Raw genomic sequence first — 18,556 nt, 5'->3', positions numbered from 1 at the left:
AACTGTGTTTCAAATAAATTGACAGCCTCTGTGGGAAAGATTAAAGACAATTTTTTTAGCATATCGACGAGAATAAGCTCTTTGTTCTGCAAGGCAATTAATACCCGACTGCCAAACACCTGGAAATAAAATAGGGAAACATACTAATTACATATTTTAGCCTTCCATAATTATGTTAATATTTTAATTCACTTTACAGCTCACAGCCACAAAAATCCGTTTTGTTTTTGAGAACTGAAAACCAAGAGGAAACAGCAAACTAAATGTAAACATGGATCGCATTGAGACTATCCCTCATCCCCCTACAACTCTGCTCTGCACATGTCCGGATCTGGCAGCTTGGGTGTGCCAGAAAAATGTTTCCGGGTATCATCTGGCTGCTTATTTATACTGCTGATACAGCTCATGTCTAGTTACCTTGGATACAGGTAACAGCCCCACTTCAAGCAGCCAGAAGCGTGAGAAGGTACTGCTCATACGCAACTCTACTGCGTATGCACATAAGCTCGCTGGCAACTTCTCAAACGAACCTAATGTTAATCACTGTGACATCACACCCATCGGAAGCAGTTTGTTGTTATGAACTATTGCAGCCTTCGTCCTAAAGCCTTCGACATTTCGCTGTTAGCAGGCACTTTTGTGCACGCAGTGTCATTGCTGTAAATGGGTGCATTTCCTTTGCAACTTAAGTTTTATTCTTTTTCCTCTTTTACATTTTTGCTACAGTATTATATTGCAGTAATGGGCCAAAGTAGAATTCTTTGTTAGAGTATCAGTTCTTACCAGTCAACACTACAAAAATTTAACTGAAAACTAAAACAATGAAAAATTCCCAGAATTCTTAAAAGTTCCCACATTTTTCCCAAATGATAGAATTTCCTGGGTTTTCCTGGAGCGTATACACCCGGTAGTATACAATGAAATTAAACGAGGTGAGTACAACTATAACAGTAGGGCATTAATTAAGGGTAACTACATCATAAAACTACCATACCACATTATCACCCTTCATGTGCAAATGTACCTAGGACAGTAGCTGTTAAGAGCATATCATTACACCTGTAAGGACCTGCTATACTACATCCAGCAACATTTCACAACCAAGTGGCCACAGGTACATGAATAAAATGTGCTTCATTTGCTTGTTGTCACTGAAATAAAATTTGCGAAGATACAGAATTCAGACGAAATTAACTCTAATTCTCAAGCTCTGTTTGCTAGGCGTCACTGAAGTAGCATTTGTGGAGATACAGAATTTCGCTGAATTCAAGAATTTTCTCATATGCATTACGTGTGTGTAAATTTCTGCATCCTCGTCATTTACTGATGACAAATTGTATGTACAACTAATTTCATTATAATTTCAGGAACAATTAATTGGAAAGGTGGTGGTGGTTTATATGTAGGTGATTTTGTGTACGTTTTGAAATATTTGCATTTTATATTTATTGTTTGTGGCACTTCTTTGGCAGTGTGCAGCAAATGGAGTTCAATAACAGTAATCCCTACATCACAGCAGGTGCTGTGTGGAGCTACCAATGCCAAGGTCAGGGACCTCCAACTACTGTCTTCCTATGCAAAACCTTGCATGAGCAAGACAGCAATGTTAAACAAAAAAATCAGGTCCTAACATTTTTAGTTAGTATAAGCTTGGCTGCTGCTCAAATCAGATGTGTGTACTCATATCTACAATAAAAGTTCATTGATACTTGAAAACAGATTTTATTGAATAAAAATCATAAAAATAATGAAACACTAATTTGCAATTTCAGGGAAATTTTAGTACTGAATATGTTTAAAAGCTAAACTGCAGCAATCTAAGAAATAGAATGAAAGGAGTAGAAGTTAAATTTTGGTGGGTATTACATTGTTTCCAATTTAGAAATCATTTCGACTCCAATCTCCAGAACTGCCTTTTATATTAGAGCAATCTTTGGTAGTCTATGAAATTAACATAGCCTAATTATATTGACATGGGGAAGGGAACACCCACGTTGCCCTTGTTCTGTACACAAAAACCACAGGTAAGTCTTATCTAGTTATTTATAAATGAAAAGCAAAAAATGTGGAGGTTTTACATCTCCTAAAAACACACACAGGATAACAGCATCACAATTCCTAGCTCTTACAAAGATAAATTAAGACTAATTTTTATTGAAACAATTACATTAAAATAAGTTTAAAGAGAGACAAATTATCTAGAATCACAGTAGGTTTGTGCAAACACTTGCATAGAAAGGTAGGGAGACTATATACAGGGCGACAGAACGGCACCATTTCCACTATCCAATAGAATGAAGTGATGAAAGGAAAGAAAAATTGCATTCATAGTAATTGAAACCTTACAACTTTGCCATTTACAAAACACCGACAGAATTTATCATTTTTTTTAAAAATATTACATCCTTTAGATTGTCGTCCTGTACGAATACATTCATGAAATCTGCAGTTGAGATTCTTCATTGACTGCTGCAACATCTCAGCTGGGATACTGCTTTATTAACTCATCCAGGGTTTTTGGTCAAGACGTTTAGACTTTGCTCTTGATGTAGCCCCACAAGGAAAAAATCTCAAACATAAATCTGGCAGTCTAGGGGGCCAGGAAATGTTACCGAATTATGAGATCACACAGTTACCAAACAATTCTCACACATACGCCATTGCAGTGCAGTGTGTGATGTCGCTCTGTCCTTTTTAAACAAGGCTTCATGAACATTTGGAAAGAAGTTCGTTCAATGCAGGTGTAACAAAGGGTCGTAACATCTCCCCGTATCGGTCGCCATTGACAGTTATTGTGTTTCCCTGTTCATTTGCGAAGAAATACAATCCGATAATCCCACGTGAATAAACACCGCACAATACTGTCACACACTAGCATGTAAATGGCACTCATGAATGTTATCAGGATGTGTGTTTGCCCAGTAGTGGCAGTTTTGTTTATTAACATAACCTGTCAGATGAAAATGTGCCTCATCTGACATCCACAACTTGTTTGGAAATTCATTGTCATTGCTTACTTTTGCTATCATTGTTGACAGAATCCTAATCAAAACTGGTAATAGTCTCAATTGCTGCACCATCTGTTGTTCGTAAAATGAAATTTTAAATTAAGATGAATTCTGCGAACACTTTCCCGGGGCATTCCAACCACTGCTGTTTCCTGACGAACTGAACACTGTGGGCTTTGTAAGAGACTCACAACACCACTGTTCTCTGGAGTACGCACACTTCTTAGTTGTCCTGTTGGTTTCTTCTTGAGGGCAGATCTAGTCTCATGAAAGTTATTAAGCCAACATGTTATGTTTCAACGGAATGGCATCATGACCAATTATAAAAATGCACAAACTCCCTTCTCTGCCACTACCAAACTATCAATGTTTATATAAACATTTTTATGGCTAACTTACAGTTTTTGTCCCTTCCACTTATCCACGATTACTGAAATGGACTGTTTACTCACCAACTGTTACAAACCGGCAGTGCTGCCACCTGCCCATGGCTGCCACTACTCATTTCAAACATTCCCATTATTCTGTGTCACCCTGTACTAGCTCTAATTGGATGCCACCTCAGAAACCACGGAGTGAAAATGCACACAGAGGAACCCAACAAAAATGGAAAGTCTCATTACAAGCAACAAATACTGACAAAACCCAAAATTTCATAACAAAACTATGGACCAGAAGGTGTGACAGGAACAAAGCTTCACCAGTATTTGATCAATTTTCTTGCCATGACAAGCAAAGAATTTGTTCCGTTTAATTGTAGAAAACAGTACACAAATTGCATGGTCTATCTCTAATTTCAAATCACAACATAGCAAAATAAGAAATCTTTTATATGTACATTCGGGGTATTCAGTGATGAAGCCCACGGATACGAGACCACACAAATGTGATGTGCTTTAGTAGCACCACATCAACATTTGTATGGTCCCACACCTCATGAGCTCAGACAGACAAACACATCCAAGATATTTTTTGGGTGTAAGTGCTACTCGGAGGCAACGAAGTATGCACAGCAAAGCGTTAGCAGGCCACATGAAACTGCTCAGAAGAAGAAATAGAATTTTTTGAAATCTAGTAGTTCTCAATTGTTGAAAAGCAGAGCAGTTCCTTTATGAATATTTTTACTGATAGCATGTCACAGAGCGGCTGAATCTGTTTATGTCATCAATCAGCTTTGACCAATAAGATCAAAATAGTGGATATATATAAACTACTACTTGCAACCAAATACAAGTAAAATTTGGGCTGCAACAAGAACCTGCTCTCTTATCACATTTGTCAGCTTTGCCAAATCACAAGCATACATTCACCTTCCAATTTAACTGAGGCCTTGAGATATGCTACAGATCAATGTGTAACCACAACCAATGTTCTGAAAAATACAAGAGTATGAATGACAAATGGAAATGTCAAATGTTGTGTGTGTCCTTTTTCAAAACTAGTTTTTCTTGGTACTAGCCTTTTCCTACAATCGCGTTGCCGTAGTAGATACACCGGTTCCCGTGAGATCACCGAAGTTAAGCGCTGTTGGATGTGGCTGGCACTTGGATGGGCAACCATTGAGTCATCACGCATTGTTGCCATTTTTCAGGGTGCACTCAGCCTCGTGATGCCAATTGAGGAGCTACTCAACCGAATAGTAGCGGCTTCGGTCAAGAATACCATCATAACGACCGGGAGAGCGGCGTGCTGACCCCACGCCCCTCCTATCCGCATCCTCTTCTGAGGGTGACACGGCGGTCAGACGGTCCCGGTAGGCCACTTGTGGCCTGAAGATGAAGTGCTTTTACTAGCCTTTTCCTATGTGCCAAATCAAAGAGAAAATGTTTCAAACATATATTACTAGATGCTGCTTGTTCTTCGTACCAAACAATGCTTATCTCGAGATTGTAGAATCTCACCGCAAGAACAAAGCCATGTAAGAATCAAAAGTCACAAACTTTTATTTTGTCATTCTCTTGCGAATGATTTAAAATAAAACGATTTTTTATACTACAGTTTTACTATTTAAAACATCACTGTGTTTCTTATTATCAAAAATAAAGCTTAGTGTCTCAATATTAATGGAACTTAAAAAAAAAGAAGCTACTCTATTGGCCTCAGTGGCCAGAGACAGTGATCATGTGTGTATGAGCTGTGCTTACATTAATATGTGTGCCTCTAACTTCAGAAGGTCTTTTGGCTGAAAGCTCAAATGTATAGCTGTCGTTTGTGTCTGTGTTCAACACCTCCCCTATGTGGAGAGTCTCAGTCTCTCCTTTTCATAATATTCTCATTACTGGCACTCACAATCAGTTCCATTGTATGGCACCTAGAATGTTCTTAACAAATTGATTTTGTTAATTTGTCTTATTTTTGCAGTGATGGGGTAATTATGTGGTATCACAATACCTTCAACTTTTTGGATACAAATAAGTTATGTACAAAAAAGATACACTGTTTTTGTCTCTCCTGACAAATGTGAGATTTGGCACTTAGAATGTCTGACATTTCCACTTTTCAAATATTATCAGTTTTCTGTTTCTAACAAGGGAACCTCCCCATCGCACCCCCCTCAGATTTAGTTATAAGTTGGCACAGTGGATAGGCCTTGAAAAACTGAACACACATCAATCGAGAAAACAGGAAGAAGTTGTGTGGGACTACGAAAAAATAAACAAAATATGAAAACTGAGTAGTCCATGTGCAAGATAGGCAACATCAAGGGAGTGGGCGGTCAGGAGCGCCGTGGTCCGGTGGTTAGCGTGAGCAGCTGTGGAACAAGAGGTCCTCGGTTCAAGACTTGGGAAAACTGTAATTTTTTATTTTCAGTCTGTGACAAACTTACATTTTCATCGCTTTTTGGGAGTGATTACCACATCCACAAGGAAACCTAAATCGGGCAAGTTAGAAGAATCTTTTTACCCATTCGCCAAGTGTACAAGTTAGGTGGGTCAACAACATATTCCTGTCATGTGACGCACATGCTGTCACCCGTGTCGTATAGAATATACGAGACGTGTTTTCCTGTGGAGGAATCGGTTGACCTATGACCTTGCGATCAAATGTTTTCGGTTCCCATTGGAGAGGCATGTCCTTTCGTCTACTAATCGCACGGTTTTGCGGTGTGGTCGCAAAACACAGACACTAACCTTATTGCAATGAACAGACGTCAATCAACAAACGGACAGATCATAACTTTGCGAAAATAAATAAATTAAAATTTTCACACGAGGAAGGACTTGAACCAAGGACCTCTTGTTCCACAGCTGCTCACGCTAACCACGGGACCACGGCACTGCTGAGCTCACGCTATCCTGGATGATGTATATCTTCCGCATGGACTACTCAGTTTGTATATTTTGCTTAATTTTTCATACTTCCACACAACTTCTTCCTGTTTTCTCGACTGATCTGTGTTCAGTTTTTCAAGGCCTATCCACTGTGTCAACTAATAACTCAATCTGAGGGGGGTGCGATGGGGAGGTTCCCTTTTAAGTGTCTACATGTGTATGACAATAGTGAGAGCAGGCAATATGCCAGATAGACCTCTCACAGAAATTTAAACTAATAAATGGGTGTGAATTACACTACGAGGAAATCAAGAATTAAAAGTTCCAAAATGGAGCACAAGAGACATAACATGTATCTGTGTAGAACAAATAAGTGATATGTACATCTGGAGATTCCTATATACTCATCACTGTTGGAAACTGACATTACACCACGACAGACAAATTTTTTCCACATTTCAGTACACCTTCCTGTTTTCATGCTTTGTGTTCAGTTTCTAACTGGGTATCCAATGGGCCAACTTACCACTAAATCTTAACAGGGTGCAATGGAGAGTTTCCCTTGTTAGGATTTTTTGTGTAAACGCACACTTAAATAGAACAAGGCCTATTGCCACTAAACTAAAAGTAGTGCAAGTTAGAATGACAGTGTTTTTTGCAGGATTCCAGTGTAAGTAATTTACAAGATAACTATTTCGAGACGTTTCCACAACGACATTTGTTTGTGCCATTCAACCGGCAAAGTTGATGGGTATGATATGTTTGCTTACAGTAAGCTTGTTTGTTACTAGAGTGCACTACGACTTGCAAGTCAGACATTGCGTGCAGTAGGTCATGTGTAGTTGATAGGATTTACCAATGTAGAAAAAGCTGATATGTTCATGACGTACGGACACTGTAGGAAGAACGCAGTTCATTATTGTCCATTTTATGCAGCACAATTTCACAACAGACATCAACCATCTCCGTAATTATTTATCAACCTCTTCAACCAGTTATGTGAAAGTTTTAGCGTAACAACTAGACGATGTAACAGCAGGAAGGGGGGAAATTAATAATCTTACTGCCGTTGCAGATGATCCACACATTAGCTCTTGCCCCATCACAAAAGTGGCACGAGTCAGGCAAGTGTCCTATGCATTCTCCATCAGCATAGGTTCCATCCCTATCACATCTCACTCCAAGAGCTGCATGGAAACAATTATAAAAATCATGTTAACTTCCTTACTTGGGCGTTACGACAATATACTCCAGGTATATCTTGTATCTTTTGTAGTAATGAAGCCACATTTTTCCAATGATGGTTCAGTAAGCTGTCTAAACATTCTCTATGGTCTGTTGGCAATACCCATTTGCTTCGTCAGGTGGGACATCAGTGTGAATAGCGTGTAAATGTATGGCATGGGATAGTGAACCATCAGCCCATAGGCACTTTTTCATAGAGTGAACACTGCAGCCTTCTAACAGACCATCTTCCACAGATGCTAGAAGACTCTTTTGCAGACTAGGAGGAACCTGTGTTACCAATATGGCTGTCCAGCCCGTAGTGCATGAAATATTACAGCGTGTCTTCACAAATTGTTTCCAAATCACTGGACTGGACGCAGAGGACCTGTACTTAGGCTGGCCCATTCCCACATTTGATGCCTGTAGACTTATCTGTGGGGAAACCTGAAGACACTGTCCACAATGAAATACCAACTACCTCAAATGATTTGCAGCCTGCTCTGACATCTCTGCTGCAATTCTAGCACATGTGCCGCAGTGGTTTCATAGCAGACAAAGCGTGTAATGCTGCTGTTGGTGGTCATTTTGAACACAACTTGTGATGGCCAATTGTCTCGATACTGGTGTGGAACTCTCCAAAATTTCTCATAAATGACTTGCACAAGAAATCTGCAACAAGTACCAGTAGTATTCTGATTTACCCTACTTTTAGTCTGTTACTGTGAACAGGCATTGCTCCATTTAAAGGAGACAATTTTTGCACAAACAATACTCTTTGTAAGTATTATTACAATCTACTGATTAGCTTACAATATGAGCCTCCAACAACCAAACCATTCTCTGAAAACTGTACATCAATAGCACTTTCCAATTCCACAATATTTACGTGCAAGATTTAGGTGATTCACCCTGTATATAAAAGTAACAAAAAATGTAGATTTTATTTTTGCAGTACACAAAACTATACGATAAGGAAGTAGTGTTATGGACCTTGGGCCTAAGCCCCAGGGCTATGCACTGGATATAGGCCACAGTGGTTAGACCTAGGATTTCCTAGGAGGCCATAGTGTGGTGGAAGGAGGTAGAACAGCTGGTTGCAGCTAAGGAGCTTGCTAACACAAGCACTATTTTGCGTTCTACAAACAATGAGGCTCTACATTGTAAAATGTGGTTTGTCTGCATCTCCTATGAACACATATCACAATTGTTATTCCTTAAGATAATTAAAATAAGATGAAATTTAACTGAAACTGTGTACTATAATAAAATATGACAATACCTACATAGATTATCATTAATCTAGCAAACATTTGGGGGAACATCTGCATAGAAAGGGGGGGGGGCAGATATACTGACAGACTGGGAACCTCAGGAACAATAAAGTGAAAACCAAGGACAGGGGGACCCAAAATCAGAAAAAAGAGAAACCAAAGAAGGAATGCTGCGACATAAGTAGCAAATACTGACAAAATTTAAAATCTCTTAACATCAAGCTGTGCACCAGATTTTAAAAGAACAAAACTTCAACATTGGAATAATACAAAATTGTTAAGGCTTTCGTGGCCACTTGTTGACAAACTGCCTATTGGCTTCTGTCTCGGGTGCCACCGGCAATGGAGGGTGAAGCTTTGACAATGCCAGCCACTCGTGCTGGCGAAACGTCAGAAAAATCATTAGATGAACATCGGCCGAAGAACCCGAGACAGAAGCCAATAGGCAGTTTGTCATTGGAATAATAGTTATTGTTAACAAGCCATTTATTTGAATGAAACAAAATGACTACTTGGACACACAACAGCATACTGTTTAAGTTTATAGCATCAGGTCTGTTCACCCTTTGTGTTTTAAAGAAAAGTTCTAAAGATGAATGGATAAAGTGAAAATTATATTATTGAGAACTGGAACATGTGGCAGGCCACATCATAGCAATAAGAAAAAGAAGTACCAGGTTTGAAATCTGGCTGGAAGTTATTCTTCACCGAAAAATGAATGAGCAGTTTGTCAATTTTCTTACCAATTACATTTTACAGGAGTGTTAAACTATTGACAACACGAATCAGAATTACCAGTAATATCAAAACGGTGGATATAAACTTGTCACTGCCATGTAATACATGTAAAATATAAATCCCAACAACAATTTTAGTGATTCTCATGTCACACGTCAAGCTGCCACCTTAAAACATACTCTCAACCTGAAACTATGCTACAGATCAACCTGTCATTACAACCAACATTAAAAAAAAAAAAAATAGAATAAATATTGCCATTGTTCTTTTCTATCTTTGGTCTGCACACATCAGGACATCATAAGGGATGAACCAGATGTCTTCGTCTTGAGTTCAGTCTACCATGTATTACTGCACTTGCTTACAATGAAGTAACATCACCATTTATTTTATTTCTATTATGGCACAGTTCTGTGCTGCTAAGCCTTTTTCCTATGCATTACTGGAACAATTGTTCATTTTGACAAATAACATCCACAAACTATTGTCGTAAGAATTTACATAAAGCACCAAAATGGCCACACCTTGATCAGAGCTCAGTGAATCATCTAACTGAGGGACAGGCTGATGTAAAGCAGATCCCACAACACAAACTATACCTCACTAATGTAATTTTAACACATTATAAAATTTGATTTCAGTAATTCTAGGACTTTAATAATTTGGCTATACATTATAGAACAAAATTTTTTGGACACTACCTATGCAATCCATTTATACGCACGATTTGACCAAGTGACAAGGGTGTTCGCACTCTTGACTAAGAGGGAAGCATTTTGTGCCTTAGCTCCGTATCTCAGATCTCCTCCCACAGATTCAATGAGAAGGTTGAAGGTGCCACACTATGAAGCAACATGACTTAACTCACTTTTGTAATAAATACAAATTGCAAATTGCCTCACGAGTCAAAACCCAGCACACAGAATGTAACCCAAACAATATGCCTACAAAAATATCAGCATACTAGCACGCATTACTGGAAGCTAATGTTGGTAGCTAACATCTGCATCTACATCTACATCCATACTCCGCAAGCCACCTGACGGTGTGTGGCGGAGGGTACCCTGAGTACCTCTATCGGTTCTCCCTTCTATTCCAGTCTCGTATTGTTCGTGGAAAGGATTGTCGGTATGCTTCTGTGTGGGCTCTAATCTCTCTGATTTTATCCTCACGGTCTCTTCGCGAGATATACGTAGGAGGGAGCAATATACTGCTCGACTCCTCGGTGAAGGTATGTTCTCGAAACTTCGACAAAAGCCCGTACCGAGCTACTGAGCGTCTCTCCTGCAGAGTCTTCCACTGGAGTTTATCTATCATCTCCGTAACGCTTTCGCGATTACTAAATGATCCTGTAATGAAGCACGCTGCTCTCCGTTGGATCTTCTCTATCTCTTCTATCAACCCTATCTGGTACGGATCCCACACCGGTGAGCAGTATTCAAGTAGTGGGCGAACAAGCGTACTGTAACCTACTTCCTTTGTTTTCAGATTGCATTTCCTTAGGATTCTTCCAATGAATCTCAGTCTGGCATCTGCTTTACCAACGATCAACTTTATATGATCATTCCATTTTAAATCACTCGTAATGCGTACTCCCAGATAATTTATGGAATTAACTGCTTCCAGTTGCTGACATATTTTGTAGCTAAATGATAAGGGATCTTTCTTTCTATGTATTCGCAGCACATTACACTTGTCTACATTGAGATTCAATTGCCATTCCCTGCAACATGCGTCAATTCGCTGCAGATCCTCCTACATTTCAGTACAATTTTCCATCGTTACAACCTCTAAGAGCATATCACTCAAGTTCTGCACAGTCCTTTGACCTTTATCGAAATGACTTATCAGTCTGTGTTATTGCTCTTTAGAAAGTGAACAAGTATTGTGTCCCTCCACAAATGAGGGCCATTTCCTTTTCAACCTCCGATAGGCTATAAATAAAAAACAGGTTCATAGGAAACTATTTTATTACCAAAAGTTTGGTACACTTATGGTTACTTTTCCAACATAATCACCGAGAAGATTGAGATATTTATCGTACCTGTGGACAAGCTTTGCAATATCCTCTTCAAAAAATGTTGCCACCAATGACTGCAAACGAGCACTGACACTGTTTTGAAGATCTTCGTTGGTTTGAAAGTGCTGCCTGCCCTAATAGCCACGTCTTCAGTCAGCATCCCTCTTCATTTGTTTTGAATGACTAAATTTGCATTTGACTTTAGGAATTGTGTTGATCCATGACAACACTCGTCCACACACTGCTGGCACTACCAAACGGCTCCTTAAACAATTTCAATGGGACATTATTGATCATCCGCCGTGCAGTCTTGACCTGGAACCCAGCGACTAACCCCACTGAAGATGTGGCTAGGAGGGTAGCACTTTCAAACCAACAAATATCTTCAAAACAACCACAATGCTCATTTGCAATCATCGGCGGCAACATTTTTTGAAAAGGGCATTGCAAAGCTTGTTCAGAGGTTCGATGTCTCAATCTTTTCGGTGATTATGTTGAAATGTAACCGTAAGTGTACAAAACTTTTGTTAGTCAAATAATTGTTTTCTATGAGCTTGTCCCATTTATAGCTTGTCGGAGGTTTTAAAAAAGCGCCCTCATATTTATCCCCTGCCACCGGTGAAGGTGACACCATGATGTGTGTCTTAACCCATCACACTTTTGAATCAAGTTGTGGCAAATTTCTGTTTTTCACAATTTAGAACACCACAAGTTATATGACCTACCCAGCTAATGCTCAATGTTTTCTGCAGCACCAAATTTCTCTTCTGTATGAGGTTACACTCAGAGCCAATCATTCAGAATTAACTTCCTAACATTACAATTTATATTCTTTCTGATAAAGAATTTCTCTCCCATAAACACCATTGTTATTGCCAGCCTGTATTTATTTTGTGGTAAGTTACTACGGGACCAAACTGCTGAGATCATCAGTCCCTCCAATACTTTGTATCTTTTTTACTTAAGCCATTTTATCAGTTTCCTGTTGTTGACAATCTTAAGTCAATGCTAAGCAGAATTAGATTCCACCAGGGTAGGTGTACATTAAAGTAAGCACCTATCCCCACTTAGTGCCTGAAGAGAACCACTGAGCATCAGATACACCACAGGCGACAGATCATATGCCATGTAATGTAGACAGTTGTACATGAAAAGCAAAAATGTGGATGTTTTACATCTACGAACAGATATGATAAAAGCATCACAATTGCTAGTCCTTACCATAGAAAAACAAGACATTTTATTGAAATAGTATATTACAATTAAAAAATGTGAAAAGGCCATACAAATTATCTTTAACAACTGCCACTTTGAGAATACATCAGCAAAAAATGGTACAGGCTTATTAACCAACATGGAACCACAGGCTGAGAAAACCAGGCAGGATGGGGACCCAAAATCAGAAAAATGGGAACTAAAACGTGGAATGTCTCATTACAAGCAACAAATACTGAAAATCTAAACTTTTAACAAAGTTGTCAACCTGAAGGTATTAAATGAACATGAAAGAATAACATTTGATGAATTTTGTTGCCAACAAGCCATGACACACACAATTTTACAATGCTTCTGCATCTCAGTTTGTTTATTTGAATGAAATACTAAATTATTAACTGGACATAAAATAACACTTAACATTTAGAGCATTCAAGATTTTTTCCAATAGCCCATTCCAACCATTAAGGAAAACTACTCTTAAAATGTTGGAAAAGAAGAAACTATATCGTAGAAATTTTCATGGCACTGCTCTAATTTTAAATATACAACAGAACAACAATCATAAATCTTCTGTTATACGTACATTCTGAACAGTCAGTGATGGTGCATGTGGATGCGAGACCATGCAAATGTGACGTGCTCCATTACCACCACATCAACATTTCTATGGTCCCACACCAACATGCCAATCTCCACCCACCAAAGATTTATTACACGTCTGCACACACTGATGGCATCTTTTACAGAGGATGGCCAGCTTGATAGAAAAATGCAATACTGAAGCAAAATGTTGAAACCAAACTACTTTCATAACATTTGTGCAATGCAGTAGCTACTCTGTGATGCAACAGCTATTATCAAAGTCACGAACCAGCCTGACTACTCTTCAAACAAATTAAAAATATGAAGTTCTCAGTCACGTGAATTTGTCAAAACATTGCGACGAGTGTCATCTGACAAAGAATCAATATGCCGTCACCTACATAATGACAACCCTGGCCAATTTCAACATTTGGTCAAAGAGCAATGATTGACACTTTGTGAAATGTTGTGCAGTTCTGATCAAGTCAACTGGCTGAGAATTTCATATTAGTTCAACCTGCTGAGAGACAGTCAGGTCATAATACGAAAACTGTAGTTAAATTCCTTAAGAAAAAACATGAGCAAAAAGAAATCTTTTTCTTCAAAATTAAATAGTATTTAGTGTACTACAATAAAGCTTTACTCCTGTTGTGAAGCACTGTTGCTGGTATTGCAAATATGATAAATGTTTTAAAAAGTACAAAATTTCAAATCAAAGTAAATTACTACCATCATTTCTATCTACTATCAAAGACATACTTACAGAACATTTTCCTGAAAATGCAGAACTAATTGCCTCTTGTTGTATGTAGACCCAGCCCCACAATTAGATTTAATGGTGCCAAGTGAGACTTTCAAACCTGTTATCATTGGAAAAAAAAAATATCAGCATTGAAAATTGTTGATATTAAGATCCCATCAAGATAATCACAGAAGGAAGATTAGCCCAGGTGGCCAAGAATGTAGAAATACTTGAGGGAAAAACCTTTCCAGCATTTTCTTAAGGTGATTTGCCTTGACATGTGGAATGATTTTTATGCAAACTATAAGTGAAGGCAGCTTTTGTATTTTAGATGCCTCATTCTCACAGGAGTTGTTAAGATACCTTAACAAAATCCACACACCCTTAGTCACTAAAGGAAATCTTGCCTTTACCTTTTAGATAATAAAAACTATTACTTATCTTTTGCAACTGGTGAACTGACATTCTTGTTTGTGATAAGATCACTGAATGAGCAACTGAAGGATTGAAGCAAATATTACCATCACTAGCTGTCAAGCACTGATTGGGTCTTCTGCAACGGCCACAAATATTGGAGAGGCTTAGCTCACTATATCGCAAAACACTGCCAGTGCTGCACCGTGTACAATTCTGAATCATACAATTTTTCTGGACGGGTGGATATCCTGACATGGCCATAATGTGAGGCTGCAGGCAGCACAATTCACCTGAATAACTTCTTCCATCACTCCATGGTTCAATCATGACAGTCCTCACCTATTGTAAAAATATGTACGCAATTTTGCCAACGAGGACACGCACATGTAGTCTATCAGAGCCCACTACCAGTAATGCAATATTAAACAATTGTGCGTCCCACATGTGGTCTCTTGGCAACAGTATTCAGCCAAAATCTGTTAGGTTTTTTGATGGCACCAATTAATGGCACTAAGTTACCGTATTTACTCGAATGTAAGCCGCACTTTTTTTCCAGTTTTTGTAATCCTAAAAACCGGCTGCGGCTTAGAATCGAGTGCAAAGTAAGCGGAAATTCTGAAAAATATAGGTAGGTGCCGCCACAACTAACTTCTGCCGTCGAATATATGTAGCGCTCCACAGACATGCTTTGCAGGCACAAAGATAAATATTGGCGCCAAAACCTCTGCGTCAGTAAATAAATTTAAAAAAAGGGTGGAAGACGAGCTTTTTTCTCAACCCCGAGTTTCGACCACTGCATTTTTATACATTCTTCTTCAGTAGCTCTACAGCCCTTGGTGAGCCTTGGCTTCTTCAACAATCTTCCTCCACACTTCTCGGTTATTTGCTGCTCTTTTCCACCCCCGGACTCCCATATTGCTGATATCCATTCCGTTTCCTTTGCCGGGGTCGTGATACATGCTTTCCATCCAGTTTCAGAGGCTTCTGTTGAATTTCCGTAATATTCTTTTTTTTACAGTATGGGGTTATTAGCCCCATGCCCAACCCCGAACCTGGAGGACCAGGATTTGTATGAGGTTTACTCCTCTAGGGAAGCTCGCTTCGCTACGCCTCTAGAGCCCTCCCTGCCCTATGTTGTGGGACACACTTTGTCTGGCTCCTCTGTCGAGACCAGTCCGGCTTGGGAGGCCCTGACAGTAGCTATGCTACCGCCGGCATAGCTCTCTACTTCACCGAAGCACGCAAACCCTCCCGCCCGGCACTGAAGGTGCCTACTATAAGGCGGTGTCCCCTGGGAGGGATTTTTATACATTATCCAATGAAATAAATACAAATTCCGTATTGTTCATCTTCGAATGCCGCAGCATTTCAAAGTACTACTAAAATCCAAATGGCAAGACTGTTTGGGATGTTTGTCAATATGTCCAACTCTACATTATGAATTTTTTCCTGCCTGTGAGAAGAGATGATTACTAATACGAACTTTTATGAATTGTGAATCACATGCAGTATTCTCTTCACCATAAGAATAATACGAATATAAACATTTTGCCATGTATTGTTTCGTGTTTGCTGCTATCTCATTTAAATCCTGTCGGCCTAATAAACTACGAAACTAGTGAGACAACAGCAAATGCGGAAGAATAAACATATCATGTCATGTTTATATTCGTATTATTCTTATGCCTGACAGACATGAAGCACGGCAATTGACTAGATTTTTAAATCTAAGATGACTAATTTCTGTGCAGAATGTAATGTACTAAAGAGGCGCCTGCAAAGATTTTCAAACACAGAAAAATTTTCGATAAACTCTCGTTGCGAGCATCTGTCATACGCAGTCTATTATTTGCTCCTTGTTGATCTTTATCAAAGAAAGCAGCGGTATAAGTAACAACAAATAGCAGTCTCTTGCCATTGTTTCGCTAGTGAGACAATTTCTCTCTTTGTTTTTATTGTAAGCGGCGGTAGCGCGCACAAGAGCAAGCCATGCCGCAAGCAGCGACAGGTCGTAAACATTCATTATCGGAATGCGACAAACAATGCACGACACATTAAAATAATGCAGTTTCATTTTAGAGTGACTTAAACACCTATAACAAAGAGAATGGCTCTTATCGGATGAAAGAAAAATAAGTAATCAGTTCAAACCAGACGAAGCACACGAAAAAGGAAGGGTACCCTTATAAATACGGATGGAGTGCCTGACGCATAGCAGTAGTTACCTGGTAAAGCGTAACTGCTAAGCTCACGACTCGAATGAAACTACTGTAGCTGTATAGTCACTCATTTGACATAAATTGTGTCTCATATTACAATGGACCAACTTTGTTTCGATTTGGAGGTGCGGCCTAATTTTTTTCTCTCCCCTGGAATTTCAAGTCTCAAATTTCAGGTGCAGCTTAGATTCGAGTAAATACGGTAATTGCTGGTGTGGACTGAAATTTAGTATCATCAGCAGTTTTAAATACCCGCGGCAGTCTTACACGCAATATCACTGCCTTTGCAATCTTGCTACCTGTGAGGAAAGTCTGCTCCAAGGTGAGACTACAGGAGCCTTCTGACATTTTCGTAACTGAAGCTCCCACCATGCCCCAGGTATCCAAATAGTCATGGCAGGTCTCCATGGAATTAAGGGCTTATTGGAAAACTAGTGCCATTTTAAGCTGCTGAAACCTCTTATTAACCTTTACAAAAAAACAGTAGCAGCCAAATCAATAAGCCCCATAGCTGCTTAAAATGCAGAGTGTGTCAGAAGTGACAGTCAATATTCAGGGATATGACAGGAATGGTCATTCGAAAGAAAAACGTCAAGTAAACGTGAGCTCCGAGGACACAGAGCTATGAACAATTCTTTGTCTTCGGTGGTGTGGACCAAAACAAGGAAAAAATCAAAAATCTACAGTAAACGTGTGCTCTAAAATGCATATCTGAACAGTTATCAGCACTTGGTCATTACAAAAGTTGTGTTTCAAAGTAGCGAAGATGAATATATGCTCATAGCTCTAAAGGTGTTTATTTTAGAGCACATTTTTACTAGACTCCTGTTTTGGTCCATACTACCACTCCCCAAAATATGGAAAGCAAAGAGCTTGCAGTAAAAGAGATTTGTTTCACGATATTAAGATCGAGAATTGCTCATAGCTCTTAAGGCATGTGTTTTTGAGCTCATGTTGTCTTGACTGTTTTGAATTATCATTCCTCTCATATCTCTGGTAATACTGCTACTCACTTCTGAAACACCCTGTATATAAGGCTGCAACAATTGACAAAGAATCTTAGCCCACACATACAACTCATAAAAGTCAGGTTATTATGAGATCTTAGGCAAGAAATACGTAAAATTTAAGTAACCATATACAATAGCAATGTTAATTTGACCAGGAATGGCAGGCCCTTCAGAGAATCTATATTTGGAAAAGTAGTCCAGTGAGGAAGAGGAAAAAATTACAGTTAATGGCCAACTTCAGAATATGTCAGTAGGGCCTATAATGTTTAGGGGAGAACTAGCATAGATTAGCCACATTTTTGTTTATAATTATTTTAATTTTTGCTACGTGCTTTAACAAAAACGGTCACAGTAAGCCTCCCATTTTCCCATTAAATTATATCTTTAAAAACAAACTGGAAAATATGTAACTATGAAGAAAGTGTTTCGTTTACAAAACTGCTTTACACCATGGCCTAAGGGATCCGCATTGTGGAGATACTTGGCCCAGATAGTAAGGATACTTTACCTGGAACATAACACACTAAAATCATTTTGTTCTGAAAACATTTTTGTTTTGGACTTAGGATCTCACATTATGTTAGAAACAAACTAAGAAACAAAGTCATTCAAAACTACTTCTGAAAGTGGAATTAGCCATGCAAAATTTTTGATATTTATGAGGGGCTGAAGAATCATTTGTATTTGATCCTTAACAACAATGATTTTTTCCCTCAATTGGAGGCCAATTAAACTTCGTCTGCAGTTCTTCCTCTCCTAAATTAATAACTTTAATATGGCCAGTAAAGTCAGTCACTAAATTTCTCATCTCTCTTTTCCCCTGAAATTTTAC

At 38.9% G+C, this 18,556-nt stretch overlaps 1 long non-coding RNA gene across 1 annotated transcript in view; it reads right to left on the bottom strand.

Moving 5' to 3' along the window:
* Positions 1 to 18,556, bottom strand: part of LOC126213472 (uncharacterized) — an 84,150-nt gene that overhangs the window by 60,772 nt on the left and 4,822 nt on the right. The window contains exon 4 of the long non-coding RNA XR_007541190.1: positions 14,100 to 14,196. This is a non-coding gene — a long non-coding RNA (uncharacterized LOC126213472). The remainder of the gene's footprint in view (positions 1 to 14,099; positions 14,197 to 18,556) is intronic.

Source organism: Schistocerca nitens, chromosome 11 (assembly GCF_023898315.1).
Source record: "Schistocerca nitens isolate TAMUIC-IGC-003100 chromosome 11, iqSchNite1.1, whole genome shotgun sequence".
NCBI classification, from domain to species: Eukaryota; Metazoa; Arthropoda; class Insecta; order Orthoptera; family Acrididae; genus Schistocerca; species Schistocerca nitens.
Note: the sequence above shows the minus strand (reverse complement) of the source record. Positions and strands in the feature narration are given on the sequence as shown.